Source organism: Neoarius graeffei, chromosome 4 (assembly GCF_027579695.1).
Source record: "Neoarius graeffei isolate fNeoGra1 chromosome 4, fNeoGra1.pri, whole genome shotgun sequence".
In the NCBI taxonomy this organism is placed as follows: Eukaryota; Metazoa; Chordata; class Actinopteri; order Siluriformes; family Ariidae; genus Neoarius; species Neoarius graeffei.
In genome coordinates, this window is record NC_083572.1 from 41,994,188 (window position 1) to 42,014,922 (window position 20,735).

The following is a 20,735-nucleotide window of genomic DNA, read 5'->3' on the forward strand; positions in this document are numbered from 1 at the left end:
TATATATATATATATAAAATGTGCATTACCACTTTATGTGTATAGTTTGTGCTTTTTATGACGTACAATACCAGTCAAAAGTTTTGACACACCTTACATTTTTTTCTTTACATTTATTAATTAAAAGTCACCTCATGTCTTAAAGTAATGATGAATGTTGTTTCTCTTTACTTAGTTGAGCAGTTCTTGACATAATATGGATTATTACAGCTGTGGAATAGGGCTATTTACTGTATTTTTATGATATACTATTTACTGTTTGATCTCAACTGCATTAAGAATCCAAGAAATTGCACTAATTAACTTTTGAGGAGGCACAACTGTTAACTGAAAATCATTCCAGGTGACTACCTCATGAAGCTAGTTAAAATAATGCCAGTAGTGTGCAAAGCATCATCAAGGTAAATGGGGGCTACTTTGAAGAATCTAAAATATGAAACATTTCATTTTTTAACACTTTTTTGTTTACCACATGATTCAGTACATATTCCATATGTTATTTCATAGTTTTGATGTCTTCAATATTGTTCTACAATGTAGAAAATAGTCAAAATACAGAAAAACCTACAAATGAGTTAGTGTGTCCAAACTTTTGACTGGTACTTTCCAAGGTAATGGAACTTCTCGTTTTCTCTGCAAGCGCAAATGGGCTTAGAATATACAGGGAAAACTATCCCTGTTTTGAGCATATGTCACCCTATCAGAGTATCACATGACTTGCGAGCCCATTTGTGTTTGCAGCAAAGAGGAGACGCTTCATGATATTGGTTGGCATGGCTGAAATATGTTTGTGTTGAATGTCCAAGTGAAAGTTTGAAACTTCACTATGCAATGTGCTGTATGCTTGTGCCAGAGCATTGATATTCACAGGTGCTGCAAAAAAGTGGCATGCAAATGCTTTTTTTTTCTTCTTTTTCTGTGAGACTTGGCTGTGAATATGAGTATGCACACACTGAAAACCTGAATAAAGGAAGCTGGGATGTTCATACAACAGACTTGCTCTTCATTACAAAAATATACAGTATGTATCTTCATCTAAAATTATTTTACTAGCTCATGGTGACCTGTTTCTGAAGTTTCCTCTCTCTTGTGGCGTTTTCTGATATGCTGTATTATTTTTGGGTTGTTAATGTATTTTGCACTCCCATACGAAAAAGAACAGTAAAGAACTTATAAGAGTTTACCACTGTCTTAGTAGTAAATCCTTATAAATATAAGGATAAATCCTTATAAGGATTTATATATGCCATCTATGATTTACTCCTGAAAGTGGCCCATTTTGCATTTTCCTCATACAAATTTTTTATGAAAATCTAGTATGTATGAAGTGAACATTGTGCATGGTTTTTACAGATAATGTGTATGATGAATTACACCGTCTTTGTATGCTTCATGTAATGTTTGTAGTTTTAAATTATATTTTACAGTTTAAAATGCATATGCCTTTTATATGTAAATCCACATATGTTTGTGTTGGATTTACATATAAAAGGCATATACATTTTAAACTGTAAAATATAATTTAAAACTAAAAAACATTACATGAAGCATACAAAGATGGTGTAATTCATCATACACATTATCTGTAAAAACCATGCACAATGTTCACTTCATACATACTAGATTTTCATAAATTTGTATGAGGAAAATGCAAAATGGGCCACTTTCAGGAGTAAATCATACATGGCATATATATTTATTTATAAATCCTTATAAGGATTTATCCTTATATTTATAAGGATTTACTACTAAGACAGTGGTAAATTCTTATAAGTTCTTTACTGTTCTTTTTCGTATGGGCTTATGCACCACTGTATATTCTTCTCTAAGATAACTAAAGTGATTACAGTTTAAGAAAAGCTCAGGATGGATCATGTTATTTTGGATGAAGAGTGATAATGGCACCAATGGCTGATATAATAAAGACATTCGGGATGGATCACAGATTCACAGATTTTTTTTGTTTGTTTGTTTTGTTCAGTGTAAAGACTGACTAGCAAGGAGACACAGCTCATTTCAGGACCAAAATGTTCTTTAGACTAGAAAACTTTGTTTGTCATTGCTTGCCAATAATGATCACCTTTCTGGTGTTACAATCTGGAGAAAACAAGAAACATTTTCTTTCCTTCCAGGCTTTCTGACAAGCACACCTTTTCTTGACATGAAATGAATAGTTCTGTCGTGCTTAAAAATGTCACTTCTTCAGTTCATAACTACACATGCATACAGTCTGCTCTTTGGCTCTGATTCAAACAAAGGCCTCTCTTGTCTTCAACTAGCTGTGCCCCCTAACCTCATGAATAAAGATGTAGAGCAGGCATGATCTGCTGTCATGGGGTAGGTTGGCGTACACTTTGCAGACCTTGTGAGCTCCTGATGTAATTGCCTTTGGGAGGATTTGGCTGGTGTCTTTGGAGACAGGTTGGAGACATATTTTTCCACTGGATTTACTCTCATACTGGATTACTTTCATACAGGGAGCGGACAAGAGAATTAGCAGAATCTTTCCATTGCTGTTGCTAGCTACATTTGTAATAATAATAATAATAATAATAATAATAATAAAAGTTTTATTTATGCACCTCAATCGGAGTACAAAAAACAATTTAGGGCATTCCAAAATAAATGTACACCCAATGAGTTGGGTAATCATTTTAAGAATCTCTTAAATAGAGGAATAATAGGTGAGTAAACCTTTGTAAAATCTGCATGTGCTTTCTATGCCTATGCGTCCGGGCCTTGATGTGCACCTGGTGTAATAAAATGATCCTGTAAGAAAACCATTCATGTTACAGATTTGAATAAATTGAAAAGAATTGTGAGTCTGAATGGGCATGGGGACATCTGAGGACGTCAGAAGGATGTCTGTGGTCTGGGAGAATGTCAAACTTATATTTTGAGGCAGATGCAGGATGCAAATTGACCTCAGTAAAGTTGGCTTAGCATTTAATATTTGCCAGCCATTCAGTGAGGATGCAGAACTTGCACACATTAAAAAGGGGGAAAATTTTAATAAAAGCTATATTTCTTGTGCAGTCTTTCCTAAATAATGTCTTTTAATGTTGGCAATAGAGCAGTGGATAATATGTGTATTTTGTAGCATTTTTTAACAACTAAAGCATCCTTTTTCCAGAATGTTAGGCAAATATGATTTTTTCCCCCCATATGTGAACTTTATGGTGTAGTGGTTAGCGCTGTCGCCTCACAGCAAGAAGGTCCGGGTTCGAGCCCCGTGGCCGGCAAGGGCCTTTCTGTGCGGAGTTTGCATGTTCTCCCCGTGTCCGCGTGGGTTTCCTCCGGGTGCTCCGGTTTCCCCCACAGTCCAAAGACATGCAGGTTAGGTTAACTGGTGACTCTAAATTGACCGTAGGTGTGAATGTGAGTGTGAATGGTTGTCTGTGTCTATGTGTCAGCCCTGTGATGACCTGGCGACTTGTCCAGGGTGTACCCCGCTTTTCACCCGTAGTCAGCTGGGATAGGCTCCAGCTTGCCTGCGACCCTGTAGGACAGGATAAAGCGGCTAGAGATAATGAGATGAGATGAGATGTGAACTTTAAGGGCGGCACGGTGGTGTAGTGGTTAGCGCTGTCACCTCACAGCGAGAAGGTCCGGGTACGAGCCCCGTGGCCGGCGAGGGCCTTTCTGTGTGGAGTTTGCATGTTCTCCCCGTGTCCGTGTGGGTTTCCTCTGGGCGCTCCGGTTTCCCCCATAGTCCAAAGACATGCAGGTTAGGTTAAAGACCTGATGACACGAAACATGACTCTATGCAATTTCTTAAAAAAAACTATACAACATGGCAAACATGTTAGATTTCTGTTATAATTACGTGAAAAGAAGCTGTTGTTATGTGAATATCCAACTTTTAATTGTACAGCGCAAGAAAACTGGGTCCGTGGCTCGCAGCCATGCTGTGACGTCAGCGGAAGAACACGCTGCGGTTCACTGGCTGTTCTACTCTGGTTCTACTCAATGGAAATGGCGCATGAAAATGCCGGTGAACTCTCTAGTGCTAGCTCTTCCTCTTCTGGGAGTCTAGAATTGTGTTGTGAGTGGGATAGATCGGAAGAATCTAGTGATGACGAACATGGGTGCATCCAACCGTACAGGTTTGAACCTGTTACTGTGCACTAATCTGAGAGCGACTCCAACTCCGAGATGGACAGCGGACAGGCAGACAGCCCAGCATTGACGAACACCACAAGGTTGGATAACAAGGATTGGTAGGTCAACCCGTATTTGTTCAAAATGTTACGGAATCAATATTTTAATATTGTGTATTGTTGTCTTGCATGTGTAAACACTGCTTCTATCATGTAAGCCGTATGCTACACTGAATACATAGTTCCTAATGGAGCATGAAAATGGCTAACATAATAAGCTTACGACTATGCCTGATCCGTGATACATTTAGGATAATATTGGCAGGCACGTCTTCTAGTTTATGGCTTCTTAGTTTTATCCTTGAATGAAGCAAAATATTTGATAACCTACATCAGCGTAAGCAAATGACAATCTGTAGCCTACTTCTCTGGCTAAGTTAGCTTTCCCTCAGTGTTTGCTATGTTGGTGAGGGCTCCCACTTGTCACGAGTGCGCCTGACTTGCTTCACCCACTTCGCATGCACCTCGGGATCTCTGGGAAACTTGAATAAACTTACCCCATCCTTGTGGGTTTTGGAGTAAAAGCCGGCAACACAACGCGAAGGCATAATAACACACACACACACACACACACACACACACACATATATATATATATATATATATATATATATATATATATATATATATATATATATATATATATAATGTATAATAATAATACTAATAATGACAAACTGAACACCTGTCACATCAACAACAAACTGGTAAGTGAGGAGGAAGATTCTTTTGATGACGTCATATAGCCCCTCCTCCTCTTTCGTCTCCTGGGTGCTGCAACCCCGTCAAATTTGCCCAAATAGCCGCGTTTTTTATCATAACTTGTAAAATAGGCGCCTTCGTGAATTAATATATGGATCATCGGGAATTACTTTTTATGTTATAAAACATCGCCAAAGATGTCAAAAACATGTCATCAGATCTTTAACTGGTGACTCTAAATTGACCATAGGTGTGAGTGTGAATGGTTGTCTGTGTCTATGTGTCAGCCCTGTGATGACCTGGTGACTTGTCCAGGATGTACCCCGCCTTTCGCCCGTAGTCAGCTGGGATAGGCTCCAGCTTGCCTGCGACCCTGTAAAACAGGATAAAGCAGCTAGAGATAATGAGATGAGATGAGATGTGAACTTTACTGTGGTCACAAAGACACTCTTGGGGCTTGTTTAATCATCAGACTTCAATGATATTTTGCTGTAATTTAAAACTCATAAAACACAAGCAGCATGATTAAAAAGCAGAGCAAGCTAACTGGACTCTTCTCACTGTTCTGGACACTTTCTATTGTTATTGCAACTTTGATACTAAACCACACTGTATGTGTGTGTAACTTTGGATTGGATTACATATAACAGGCAAATAGACTGAAACTGGCTGCAGAGTGTCCATTACAAGATACATATAAGCATTTCATTAAAAATTTGCAATCAGAAATAATTCATTCAGATTGGAGACAATCTTTGCAAGTAAACATAGCCGGTGGTATTGATATAAACATTGCAGATAAGGTGAGTCCCGGTGATTTTGGTAAGGATAGCTAGTTCTGACAGTCTGAACTGCACGGAGGCTGGTTCATTTTAGACCTAGACTTAGACATAGACAACCTTTATTGTCATTCAGTATGCAACAAGTGTACACCAAACTAAATTTCGTTGCAGTTTGGCTCAACACAGAATTAAATATGAAGTGTATTAAATTAAATTATGCAGCAGCAAAAATATTATAAAGTGCAATAGTATAAAGTGACCTGTGGAATTAGGAAATGTTCAAGTTATAAATAGAAGTTTAGAGGGTTTTTTTTAGTATTATTTTGATTGGTTCATACACTCTGTCAAAACAAAAGCTGCCCATTACAGTTTTTCTTATATCTTTTCTCTGTCTATAGTGTAGTTATGATTCTTCAGCAGTGATGAGGGTCACCTTGGGTTAAGTAATTTAGTTTAGAGGGTCCTTTAAAAATAATAGCAATGATGTATGTGTGACTGTGGAGTAACTGCGATGTATGTTTTAGCCCTAATTCCAACAGTGCAAGGATAAGGTTGGTAATAGCCTGTCAGGAAGGCAAACTAGAGAGTTTCATTCTGAATGTTTATGAGTAAAAAGTTACAAACTGTGCACTGTCATTCACTGTAATTACAACCAATCTCTCATATGTCTTCATACGAATAGTGTGCTATTACTGGATTTTGAGAAGCAGAATGATAGGCTCAACACTGCATTTACAAACATAATGAGGTGGTCAGGCTTCACCTCTGTAATAGTGTTATGTAATGAACCCTGCCAAGGTAAATCATGGGACACATACTTGTCCAAGAGCCACTTATCTGATAAAGAAAAAACAAAAAACGAACAATTAATTTGCCAGTGCAGGAAATGCAACTGGTAATAAGTGGTGTGTATATTGCCTGCACCGTCTGCTTTTTAAAATGCACTGAAGCATAAATGTGCTACATTATATTAATGTAGCATTATCAAACAGAAATGTGTTCAAGCTCAGTCAACATCTGATGCCGGGATTGAATATGCTTGCCATTTGATTCTGCAGTTAATAGAGCAGATGCTTCTGGATGAGTATTCTGGCCAGACACAGACAAAGCCTATCTACAACTCTCACACAAACCTACAGGCCTCAGGCAGAGATGAATGATACAAGAATCTAATCTGTATTGTGCAGTTTACAACTTCAATGTAATGCTCTATGCTGAAATATATGTATGACTTAACAGATTAGTCTGTGTAAATGCTCTCATACGGCATATGAACTCATTAAAAAAAAAATGGTGCACATAAATTGCTTGGCATTTAATGGTTAGAAGTCTACAAGAACAGCCCATTACAGTGTGTAGTGGAATTAATGTGCTCAGAATATATTTTTGTGTTCTTCTTGTTTTGATGCAGCGAGGCAGCACTGAAATCATTTAAGTAATTGCTCGTCTATCATTCTATGTGTTGACCATGGCATCTCCAGACCAGAGGCTACGTGAAGCAAGAATAAGAAAATATAATCGTAACTATGTTGCACATATAATCCCAGGGGAAAAAAAGATAGCATAGTGTCCTATAGTATTATCGATTCAAGTCTATCAGTCAAAGCTGGTGTAGTGCAAGCACTGAAATGAGAATGTGGATGTTTGTAATCTTTGAGCAAAACTGTTAATGAACTGTCTGCATGCATTCATCTTCAGTAAGCGCTTTATTCTGGCTTGGGTCGTGGTCGGTCCTAAGCCTATCACTTATGATGCGAGGCAGGAAACCACTCTGAATGGGATGTCAATCCGTTGCAAGCCCCCACACCACCAGCGCAAACACACACACACGCACACACATACACACACACATTGATTTACACCCATGGCAATTTAGCAAAGCCAGCTCAAATGCAAATACCTAATATTCTAAAATATCAATAAATAATATTTATTACATTTTGCAATGTTTACCTCACCCGCAATGGAGTCGGTGGGGCGAGGTTTTGTAATCAGTGCGGTTTGTTTGTTTGTTTGTGTATCTGTCTGTTAACAATCTAGTGTCTAGATAGTTGCACCGATTGACTTCAAATTTTCAGGTTAGATGGGCAATGGTCTGTATATTACCTGATTAAATTTTGGGGGTAATCGGGTCAAGGTGAAGGTCAAGGTCACCGGAAAGGTCAAAATAACACATTTTTCATTATAACTGAACAACGGTTGCTGATAGACAGATGTTTACTATTATGAGCATATAGGAACTCCCATAGGGCCTTTCATTTGGCACCAAGATCTTTGACCATGAGTGACCTTGAAAGGTCAAACTCAAGGTCACAGATTTTCAGAGGGCTGTAACTTGAAAACGGTTGATGGTAGACAGATATTTACCATTATCAACTTATAGGAAGTGCCATATGGGCTTTCAGTTACCACCAAGACCTTTGACCTTGAATGACTTTGAAATGTCAAACTCAAGGTCATGAATTTTCATAGGACTATAACCTGACAACTGATGATTGACAAATATTACCATTATAGGTATAAAATAAGTGCTGCCAGGTGAGGTTTGTTTTGCCTGGCAACACTTGTTTACACTTGAGTAAAGAAGACTAAAGTTGACATTTCATTAAAAAAAAAAAAAAAATATATATATATATATATATATATACACACACACAGTGATGTAGTGGTTAGCACTGTCGCCTCACGGCAAGAAGGTCCTGGGTTCGAGCCCAGCGGCCGGAGAGGGCCTTTCTGTGTGGAGTTTGCATGTTGCGTGTCTGCATGGATTTCCTCTGGGTGCTCCAGTTTCCCCACAGTCCAAAGACATGCAAGTTAGGTTAACTGGTAGCTCTAAATTGACTGTAGGTGTGAGTGTGAATGGTTGTTTGTCTCTGTGTCAGCCCTGCGATAACCTGGCGACTTGTCCAGGGTGTACCCCGCCTCTTGCCCATAGTCAGCTGGGATAGACTCCAGTTTGCCTGCGACCCTATAGAACAGGATAAGCAGCTACAGATAATGGATATATATATATATATATATATATATATATATATATATATATATATATATACACACTCACTGGCCACTTTAATAGGAACTTGTTCTTCTTGGCTGGCAGGATTGGAACCCAATGTGGTTTTCTGCTGTTGCATGCTGAGATGCTTTTCTGCTCACTATGGTTGTAAAGAGTTGCTACGAGTTACTATGTCCTTCCTAGAACCAATCTGGCTCATTTTCCTTTTACCTCCCTTATCAACAAGGCGTTTGTTTCCACCCACAGAACTGTCGCTCACTCAATGTTTTTTTGTTTTATGCACCATTCTGTGTAAACTCTAGAGACTGTTGTGTGTGAAAACCCCAGGAGATACCCCGGCAGTTTCTGAAATACTCAAACCAGCCCATCTGGCTCAAACCAACACCCGTGCCACAGCGAAAGAAAGTCACACTTTGAGATCACAGTTTTTCCCATTCTGATGTTTGAAGTGAACATTAACTGAAGCGCTTGATTTGTATCTGCGTGATTTTATGCATCGTGCTGCTGTCAAAGGGATCGGCTGATTCGATAACTGCATAAAAGAGCAGGTGGGTGTTCCTAATAAAGTGGCCGGTGAGTGTATATATATATATATATATATATATATATATAAACCCCAATTCCAAAAAAGTTGGGACAAAGTACAAATTGTAAATAAAAACAGAATGCAATAATTTACAAATCTCAAAAACTGATACTGTATTCACAATAGAACATAGACAACATATCAAATGTCGAAAGTGAGACATTTTGAAATTTCATGCCAAATATTGGCTCATTTGAAATTTCATGACAGCAACACATCTAAAAAAAAGTTGGGACAGGGGCAATAAGAGGCTGGAAAAGTTAAAGGTACAAAAAAGGAACAGCTGGAGGACCAAATTGCAACTCATTAGGTCAATTGGCAATAGGTCATTAACATGACTGGGTATAAAAAGAGCATCTTGGAGTGGCAGCGGCTCTCAGAAGTAAAAATGGGAAGAGGATCAACAATCCCCCTAATTCTGCGCCGAGAAATAGTGGAGCAATATCAGAAAGGAGTTCGACAGTGTAAAATTGCAAAGAGTTTGAACATATCATCATCTACAGTGCATAACATCATCAAGAGATTCAGAGAATCTGGAAGAATCTCTGTGCGTAAGGGTCAAGCCCGGAAAACCATACTGGGTGCCCGTGATCTTCGGGCCCTTAGATGGCACTGCATCACATACAGGCATGCTTCTGTATTGGAAATCACAAAATGGGCTCAGGAATATTTCCAGAGAACATTATCTGTGAATACAATTCACCGTGCCATCCGCCGTTGCCAGCTAAAACTCTATAGTTCAAAGAAGAAGCCGTATCTAAACATGATCCAGAAGCACAGACGTCTTCTCTGGGCCAAGGCTCATTTAAAATGGACTGTGGCAAAGTGGAAAACTGTTCTGTGGTCAGACGAATCAAATTTTGTAGTTCTTTATGGAAATCAGGGACACTGTGTCATTCGGACTAAAGAGGAGAAGGACGACCCAAGTTGTTATCAGCGCTCAGTTCAGAAGCCTGCATCTCTGATGGTACGGCGTTGCATTAGCGCATGTGGCATGGGCAGCTTACACATCTGGAAAGACACCATCAATGCTGAAAGGTATATCCAGGTTCTAGAGCAACATATGCTCCCATCCAGATGACGTCTATTTCAGGGAAGACCTTGCATTTTCCAACATGACAATGCCAAACCACATACTGCATCAATTACAGCATCATGGCTGCGTAGAAGAAGGGTCCGGGTACTGAACTGGCCAGCCTGCAGTCCAGATCTTTCACCCATAGAAAACATTTGGTGCATCATACAACGGAAGATATGACCAAAAAGACCTAAGACAGTTGAGCAACTAGAATCCTACATTAAACAAGAATGGGTTAACATTCCTATCCCTAAACTTGAGCAACTTGTCTCCTCAGTCCCCAGATGTTTACAGACTGTTGTAAAGAGAAAAGGGGATGTCTCACAGTGGTAAACATGGCCTTGTCCCAACTTATTTGAGATGTGTTGTTGTCATGAAATTTAAAATCACCTAATTTTTCTCTTTAAATGATACTTTTTCTCAGTTTAAACATTTGATATGTCATCTATGTTCTATTCTGAATAAAATATGGAATTTTGAAACTTTCACATCATTGCATTCCGTTTTTATTTACAATTTGTATTTTGTCCCAACTTTTTTGGAATCGGGGTTGTGTATATATATATATATATATATATATATATATATATATATATATATATATAAGTTGTGGTCAGATGTTTACATACACTCATCATGGGCATGAATGTCATGGTAATTTTGGGCTGTTAATTATTTCCTTGAACTGTTCTTTTTCCAGGGTGGAATCATTGTACAACATACATCTTTAATTACTTCAAAAAACAAGAATTGAGTGCACAAGTTTGAATTTACTTTGAATTTTCTTTAATCCGCACAGGTTCAAAATTATACATACAGGCTCAAATATATACATCCATTAACTTAAATATGTTAATAAGTGGTGCTGAAGGGTCTACAATGTCTTTTAACTTGACAAGGCCAAGGCCTATTAACTTCTCATTAGTGATCATGATTGACTACAACTTGTAGTTTCTCTTTGGCAGCATAAAAAGGATTTGTTTGATAGCACTCACTGGATTGACCAATACTCAGAACCATGGGAAAGTCCAAGGAACTTAGTGAAGATCTAAGAAGGAGAATTGTAGATTTACACAAGTTGGGAAGGTCTCTTGGAGCCATTTCTAAAGAACTGCAGATTCCAAGATCATAAGTTCAAACAATTGTGTGTAAGTACAAGTTATTCGGATGTGTCACCACGTTGGCAAGGTCTGGAAAAAGACCCAAACTGTCACCCTCAGATGAGAGGAACTTGGTTAGGATGTTCAGGAACAACCCAGGAACCACCAAGGCTCAAGCCTGCCATGAACTGGAAACTGCTGGAACACCAGCGTCACTGAGTGCGTTTACATGCACATAGAGAAAATCGAATTTCTGCCGTAGCTCGACTGAAATCGAAGTTCTAAATGCCATGGATACACCTTAGCTGGGCTGAAATCGAAACGAACTGGATTTCTCATAATCGAGCTACACGACCTAGATTATGCGATTGTAGCCGAGCTACTTAGTGCATGTAACCCTATCGAGCTACGTAGTCGAGCTACTTACTTCCCTTCCGGAAGTGACGAGTGACGAGACCACAAGCGGGAAACACAACAGCCTCGGTCGGCATTACAACAGTAGTAGTAGCGAGCAGCAGAAGAGGTCAGGAGGAACAAGGAGACAAAAAACAAAAACAATTGAACTTTTTGTGTGTTTATTAAGACATAAGTTAAATTGTAAGCAAAAAATGGACTTTAAAAAAATATACAATTGTGCAAAATAAGTTGTCTTGCAAAACAGTGGTCTGCGCAGGACAGTTTGTAGCCAACAGGTGGCAATGACATGTGGTGTGAATGTAAAGTGGAAATCACTCCTCTTCTTCATGACGACAACCGGAAGTGTACCAACACGATGGGGCGTGTAGCGCCACCTGTGGCTCGGGTGCACAATGTACCTCACATAATAGCTCGATTTCCTTGTGTGCATGTAGGATTGGATTTCTCTGGCACCCCTGCTGGGACCCTTAGCTCAATTACCGACAGTAGCTCGATTTGGATGTGCATGTAAATGCACTGACTGTCTATAGTGAAGCAAGTCTTATATCACCTTGGACTGAAAGGGTGCCGACCAAGAAGGAAGCCCCTGCTCCAAAATCAACACCTTCAAGCTCGACTGAAATTTGCAGCTGTATACATGGACAAGCCAAATGCCTTCTGGAGAAAAGTTTTATGGTCAGACGAGACAAAGACTGAGCTATTTGACCACAATGGCAAGAGGTACTGTATGTTTGGAGGAGTAAAGGTGAGGCTTTTAAATCTAAGAACACTACACCAACTGTCAAGCACGGTAGTGGTAGCATCATGCTCTGAGGCTGTTTTACTGCCAGTGGTATTGGTGCATTGCACAAAGTGGATGGAATAATGAAGAAGGAGAACTACCTCCAAATTCTTCAACTTCACCTCAAATCAACAGCTAGATGGTTGAAACTTGGACACAATTGGGTGTTCCAACAGGTCAATGATCCCAAACACACATCAAAACTGGTTTTGGAATGAATAAAGCAGGCTAATATTAAGCTTCTGGAATGGTCTTCCCAAAGCCCCGACCTCAACCCTATTGAAAATTTGTGGACTACTCTTAAAAGCCGGGTCCGTGCCAGGAAACCAACCAATTTAAATTAACTCTACCAATTCTGCCAATAAGAGTGGTTAAATATCCAGCCAGAATTATGCCACAAGCTTGTTGATGGCTACCAAAAGTGTCTGGTCGAGGTGCAGCTTGCTAAGGGACATTTAACCAAATATTAGTGGGGGTGTATGTATATATTTGAGCCTGTATGTATAATTTTGACCCTGTGTGGGTGAGAGAAAATTCAAAATAAATTCAAACTTGTGCACTCAATTCTTGTTTTTTGAAGTAATTAAAGGTGTATGATGTACAATGATTCCACCCTGGAAAAAGAACAGTTCAAGGAAATCATTAACAGCCCCAAATTACCATGACATTCATGTAGTGGTTAGCACTGTTGCCTCACAACAAGAAGGTCCTGGGTTCGAAGCCAGCGAGGGCCTTTCCGTGTGGAGTTTGCATGCTGTCCGTGTGGGTTTCCTCCGGGTGCTCCAGTTTCCTCCAAAGGCATGCAGGTTAGGCCAATTGGTGGTTCTAAATTGACCATAGGTGTGAATGGTTGTCTGTGTCTATGTGTCAGCCCTGCGATGACCTGGCGACTTGTCCAGGGTGTACCCTGCCTCTCGCCCATAGTCAGCTGGGATAGGCTCCAGCTTACCTGCGATCCTGTAGGACAGGATAAGTGGCTACAGATAATGGATGGATATATATACTATTAAAAAAAACATGGGAGGAAATTGCAGCATATGTGTCATTTTCACTTATCAAACTGTATAACTCTGTAGCAGAAGAATATTTACATTTCTTCTGATTCTCTGTAAAGTGTGAATGTTAGGGCACAAAGCACCACTCTGATTCTACTTTTCATTCTTTTCGAACCTATGAATCATGTGGCCTTAATCAAATCTCAGTTAAGATGTACAATGCAAGCACACCAAACATACAACATTATTCAACAATACAGCAGCATTACCAAAAGGAAACCTGAGCACTGATGGCATTCATTTAATAGAGTTTCTTTCTCAATACTGCATTAGGTATAACTGCACCCTCCAGTAATGGGCGTGTCATGAGAATAACTGTGTCGGGAAGCAGTGGGGAAAAATGTATTACTTAATCGTCTCATGTGTTGTAATGGGCGTGTAATTTTTTTTCCAATTCTTCAATGCAGGGCAAAATTGTAATTTAGGCTCCCTGACAGGTTAATGTGCTGAGTTTGCTGACCCATAAATTGTACTATTTTTTGTATAAGGCACATGGATGTACACATTCTGCAAATTATTAAGTAAATGAGCAGATAAGCCTCAGTGAAAATATGAAGCTTTTTTTTTAATCAGTTCTCAGTTAATACCATGATACACACTCAGATTCAAAAAGATTTTCAGATGGTCAGCTGGCTGATGAAATGATAAATGACTATTCATTTACACTCTTAACTGAGATAAGAGTCGAAAGCCACAACAGATTGCACTGGCTTTGCCAACAGCCTCAGATAAAATGGACAATCAATATTCACACCATGGAAAAACTACCTCTGAACACTGCGCCCAAAAAAGTTCAAAAATGTAGTTTATTATGAGTGCTTTATATAAAAGGAAGTAGGCAATCAAAATGCATTCCTCATGTAATACAACCCCTTACCAGATTATATGTTTCTTTCATATAGCACCTAACAAAAGCTCAGGGAGAGAACAGTGAAGTGGAGAGTGATCGAAATTCCAGGGGGCCCTTATTAGTGCCGATAAAATGTAAGGGTGAATCCTGAGGATAAGTGGCAGGGCCAGGGGAGTAAGTGCACTTAACAGAGAGGGGAGGCAGTGGCCAGTGAGCCATTCCACAAACCCATCATCACTCTGCCCTATTTCCCCCAGTCCATCAAACAGGCCTCGTCCCTTAAGCTCCAACCATCACCAAGGGAATTACACAAAGAGAGAGAGAGAGAGAGAGAGAGAGAGAGAGAGAGAGAGGATTTCACAATGAATTACCAATGAATTGTAAATATTAACCATATACAATTTGGCCTTGGTTGTTATTATCATATGAAATATCAACAGTTCTTAATAGTGGACCTAGAAATAGTGCAGAATCTTGAATGTTAAATATTCAATATATTGAACATTTACTTTCATTGTTTAAATATTTCAAAATTCTAAAACTTTCTGCTTATTTCCAATTTTAAATGAAAATAAATAAATAAATAAATAAATATCCCGGATTTTCATTATGGTCTCAGAACCTATTGTAAATTGAAATTTGAGAGGAATAATAATAATAATAATAATAATAATAATAATAATAATAATAATAATAAAAGGTTCAAATAGAGAACCAGAGTAAAATGAGTGGTGAGAGAAAGTGAAATTGACATCAAGTTTAATAAATCATAAGATCACAATCCAATATTTTATTAAGTGTATAAACATAGCTCTCATGTTCACCCTCATATAGCAGCAGAGATGAGATACTCAGGCTTTAACAGTCTCAGAAGATGAGAGTTCAGCACTGTTCTGGCATGTTTAAACAGAATTCTGTATACTGCTCTTCCCCAATGTTCTCACCTCTAATTTGGCTGTGCTTGTTAGCTACAAAATGAGATAAGCCAAGCATTCCAGATGCACCTATAAATAAACATGAATACGAGGAAAGCGGCCTCTTGTGAAAATTGCATGATGGGAGATGAGATGTGTATAGACCACAACATTTCAATATCATCTAGCCCTGCTGTTTATCTCTATCTGTATTTATCTTGCTATCACTTTCTATGTCTCTTTTCACTCATTTTCTCAGTGCTTCCTATTTTTGATCTGCTCTCTCCCACTTTGTCCCCCTTCAGTTTCTATATATCCATATCATTCACCTTGTTGCTCCTCCTTTTTTAAACCCTCTCTTTCTGCCCTTCTTTCTCGATTTCACTCACTTTCTTAGATTCGTAGTTGCTTCTTTCTTGCCCTCTATCAGGTGGATTGACACACATGAAGAGAGTGATGGCAATATCGATTTTTCTGCATGAAGATTTAAAGCAGATTTAACAAACCAAGGGTCAGGGCCATCTTCAAGAAGGGTCACAAACCACACAGGTTAGCAATCATAACTCAGCCACAGTCAATATGTGTTGTATATAATATGATGAGTATCACACAAAGGTGGACAATATGGCATTTTCACAATAACCGATAGATATTACAAAATTTACATTAGAGTTTGGTAGATTGCCAGGAAAAACAAAAAAACAAAAAAGAGTAGCACCACATTGTAGTAAACGTACAAAAACTATGCTTTTAATAATATCGCTATTCAATGTCTTATAAAAGGGAAAATTAAATGCAGTACCAGTCAAACATTTGTACAACCCTACTCATTCATAGGTTTATCTGTATTTTGACTGTTTCCTACATTGTAGAACAATATTGAAGGCATCAAAACTATGAAATAACATCCATCCATCATCCGTAACTGCTTATCCTGTGCAGGGTTGCGGGCAAGCTGGAGCCTATACCAGCTGACTATGGGCAAGAGGCAGGGTACACCCTGGACAAGTCATCAGATCATCACAGGGCTGACACATAGTAGAGACAAACAACCATTCACACTCCTGGTCCATTTAGACCCACCAGTTAACCTAACCGGCATGTCTTTGGACTGTGGGGGAAAACGAAGCATCCAGAGTAAACCCACGCAGACACGAGAACATGCAAACTCCACACAGAAAGGCCCGTCGGCCACGGGGCTCAAACCCAGAACCTTTTTGCTGTGAGGCAACAGTGCTAACCACTACACCACTGTGCTGCCCCTATGAAATAACATATGAAACATATATGGAATTATGTCGTAAGCAAAAAAATAAATGTTAAAAAAATGTTTCATATTTTAAATTCTTCAAAGTAGCCAGCGTTTACCTTGATGACGCTGTGTACACTGTTGGCATTATCTTAACCAGCTTCATAAGGTAGTCACCTGGAATGCTTTTCAATTAACAGGTGTGTCTCATCAAAAGTTAATTAGTACAATTCCATGCCTTCTTAATGCATTTGAGATCAAACATCTATCCATTACCCATAACCACTTATCCTGTGCAGGGTCGCAGGCAAGCTGGAGCCTATCTCAGCTGACTATGGGTGAGATGCAGGGTACACCCTAGACAAGTCGCCAGATAATTGCAGGGCTGACACATAGAGACAAACAACCATTCACACCGACAGTCAATTTAGAACCACCAATTAGCCTAACCTGCATGTCTTTGGACTGTGGGGGAAACCAGAGCACCCAGAGGAAACCCACGCAGACACAGGGAGAACATCCAAACTCCACACAGAAAGGCCTTATTTATAATGGCCTGCCACTGGGCTCGAACCTAGGACCTTCTTGCTGTGAGGCGACAGTGCTACACCACTGTGCTGCCCGACTGGTACTGCATTTCTAAACACATTATTTTAATGTCATATTAGCTTTCTTTCCATTACTGTATGAAACAATGGGTTTGCTCAGTATCATGAAAATGCTCATGGTATCCACACTATCTCAGAATAAAATGTCTTGTGAGCAAAGTTAATAATATTAGTAGTGCCAAGCATTACCAATATCACATTTTAATCTTGGTTGCATAAACTTTTTTTTTGTCCATTCCTTTCTTTATTCCTTCTTCCCTTCCATGCTTTCCTCTTTACCTCCTCTGTCTCTCTTTCTATACCTCCTGAGGCTATTCTCTTTTTTCCTCTCCCAATTCCACTGATCTTCGCAATGCTTCTAGGGATCATTAGAGCCCAGGTATGATAGTATGCCTGATCACTCAGATCCATGGAGGATTCAAAAGACTCAAAGGTGACAGGCATACTCTTATCCTATTGGTTTGTATGTACTGTATCTAAGCGACTTGAACCGAGAGTGCTCACGTGTACACACTGGGCTGCATTTGCAGTTCAACACCCAGATGACCACACTGAACACACACACAGCATCAGCATCCTGCTCCCGCAACAGTGTTTAATTTCCTTATTTATAATGGTATGGTGATGGGGAAAAAAGCCAGAAATCAGAACATATGGGACAGGAGTGTTCAGCATGACAGTTCAATCAACATCTCAATTCTGAAATAACTTTTTCGAGGGGGAATTACAAGCTACAGTGTTGAATGGACGTTAACAGTGTGCCCGTGTGTGTCCAGCAGCGTAGATGCTCCTTCAGCCCTGACCATTATGTTGTGTGAATGAGAAACACTCGTACTACTTTTCTAAATGATGCTAGGAAAACATTTAGTCCTAAAGGTGGACACTGGAACTTTAACAGGATATTCAGCAGTCCAAAATAACACAAATACTAAATGATTCAGCACTACTTCAGTTTGTACATGGTATTAGTATAGCTACAGTATTAATCAGGTTTGTTGAATCCTGATTAGTATAAATTAGTATGATGGAATTAAGGACGGCTGATAAAAGCAGCCTACATGCAGTGCAGAACTGACCAGATGGTGCGCATGCATTAGGCTATGCCAACATGAAATAGCTAATGAATAAGGCAAACCAAGTTTAATACGTACCAGCTAAATGTGTGAGGTGTTTTTTTTTCCTCCTCTTCATCAATTTCTGAGAATGCGTTATTGCTTGGTATTCCTCTGCACGTATGGGACGGAACCCGCTTGGAGAGCGCTTTTAAACATCATTCCTCACAGCTCGTGCTTTCATAGTGTGAAACACACACACACGCACATGCACACACACACACACACACACACACACACGTTGATAAAGCTAGAAAACGCTATTAATTCCGTGTCACCGAGATGATGCTCTCTCGTGTGCTGTCCTCTGCAATGAGTCCACCAACTGCGCGCTGCGCTCTCTCTCTCTCTCTCTCTCTCTGCATGAAAAGGGGGAAAAGTGTTCAAGACGACGAGAAGGCAGAGGATAAATGAAGAAGAGAGAAATAACAGTAGGCTATAGGAAAGAAAGACTCTTACTGTCACTGCTGTGCAAAAGAGCATCAGTAAATATGGAAGTAAATAACCTACCTAATGGCTGCTGGAGGAAAGAAAAGGTGCCTGAAATTATCCTAATCTGCACAAAGAATAATACAATATTGCATTTCTACCATTGCCCATTGGTATAGAATAAAAACAGACAAAAACATGAACCCATAATATGACAGTATTATTGAAATGAAACTGAGCAATTCAGTACCACTGCCTTTCTTTCTTTTATAACTGAGTTTGTTTCTTAGTGCAGCATTAGGTACAGCTGCACCTCCGGCAATGGGCGTGTCATAAGGATAACCGTGTCGGGAAGCAATAGGTATGTTAAAAAAAAAAAAAAAAAAATTATAGTGTGTCTGTTGTTAATACCGTCTTGTCGTAAGCTATTGTAATGAGTGTTGACAGGTTAATGCTCCATTATATATATATATATATATATATATATATATATATATATATATATATATATATATATATATAGTGGTGCTTGAAAGTTTGTGAACCCTTTAGAATTTTCTATATTTCTGCATAAATATGACCTGCAATAACTGCAACTAAACGTTTGCGGTAACTGTTGATCAGTCCTGCACACCGGCTTGGAGGAATTTTAGCCCGTTCCTCCGTACAGAACAGCTTCAACTATGGGATGTTGTTGGGTTTCCTCACATGAAAACTGTTTAAACTTCTCATTTAAACCAAAAAGTTCTATTTTGGTCTCATCCATCTACAAAAGATTTTTCCAATAGCCTTCTGGCTTGTACACATGATTTTGAGCAAAATGCAGACAAGCAGCAATGTTCTTTTTGGAGAGCAGTGGCTTTCTCCTTGCAACCCTGCCATGAACACCATTGTTGTTCAGTGTTCTCCTGATGGTGGACTCATGAACATTAACCAACTTTAGTTGCCAATGTGAAAGAGGCCTTCAGTTGCTTAGAAGTTACCCTGGGGTCCTTTGTGACCTCGTCGACTATTACATGCCTTGCTCTTGGAGTGATCTTTGTTGGTCGACCACTCCTGGGGAGGGTAACAGTGGTCTTGAATTTCCTCCATTTGTACACAATCTGTCTGACTGTGGATTGGTGGAGTCCAAACTCTTTAGAGATGGTTTTATAACCTTTTCCTGCCTGATGAGCATCAACAACGCTTTTTCTGAGGTCCTCAGTTCGTGCCATGATACACAAACATGCATTGTGAAGATCAGACTTTGATAGATCCCTGTTCTTTAAATAAAACAGGGTGCCCACTCACACCTGATTGTCGTCCCATTGATTGAAAACACCCAACTCTAATTTCACCTTCAAATTAACTGCTAATCCGAGAGGTTCACATACTTTTTCCACTCACAGATATGCAATATTGGATCATTTTCCTCACTAAATAAATGACCAAGTATAATATTTTTGTCTCATTTGTTTAACTGGGTTCTCTTTATCTACTTTTAGGACTTGTATGAAAATCTGATGATGTTTTAGGTCATATTTCTGCAGAAAATAGAAAATTCTAAAGGGTTCACAAACCTTCAAGCACCACTATGATAGTTTATTTCAAACATGTAAACAAACAATGAATAAATAAGCAGATAACAAGAAAAACAAAACAGCATTTGCAACAAAAACACGTAAAAAGCCACTAAATTAGAAAATAAACCTTAAATAATATAGGTAATAATAATATATCAAAATCAAAACAAAAGAAAACAAGACAAAAATACAAACAAGGACGCACTAAGCAGTTTTGAGTTTACATGTCCGAAAAGGAGTGGGCTGAAGTAAAATCTTATTTAATCCCACCCCTCTACTTTAGTCAATATAAATTGATTATCGAGCTTCCTTTTATATATATGTGTGTGTGTGT

General features: G+C 39.0%; 1 protein-coding gene across 1 annotated transcript in view; it reads right to left on the bottom strand.

Annotated features, from left to right (window-relative positions):
• cntn3b (contactin 3b) overlaps window positions 1-18,538 on the bottom strand; it is a 180,095-nt gene extending 161,557 nt beyond the window's left edge. Inside the window, exon 1 of the mRNA XM_060919261.1 lies at window positions 18,450-18,538. The gene's annotated coding sequence lies outside the window, so the exon portion shown is untranslated. The remainder of the gene's footprint in view (window positions 1-18,449) is intronic.
• Between the last annotated feature and the right edge of the window lie 2,197 nt (window positions 18,539-20,735).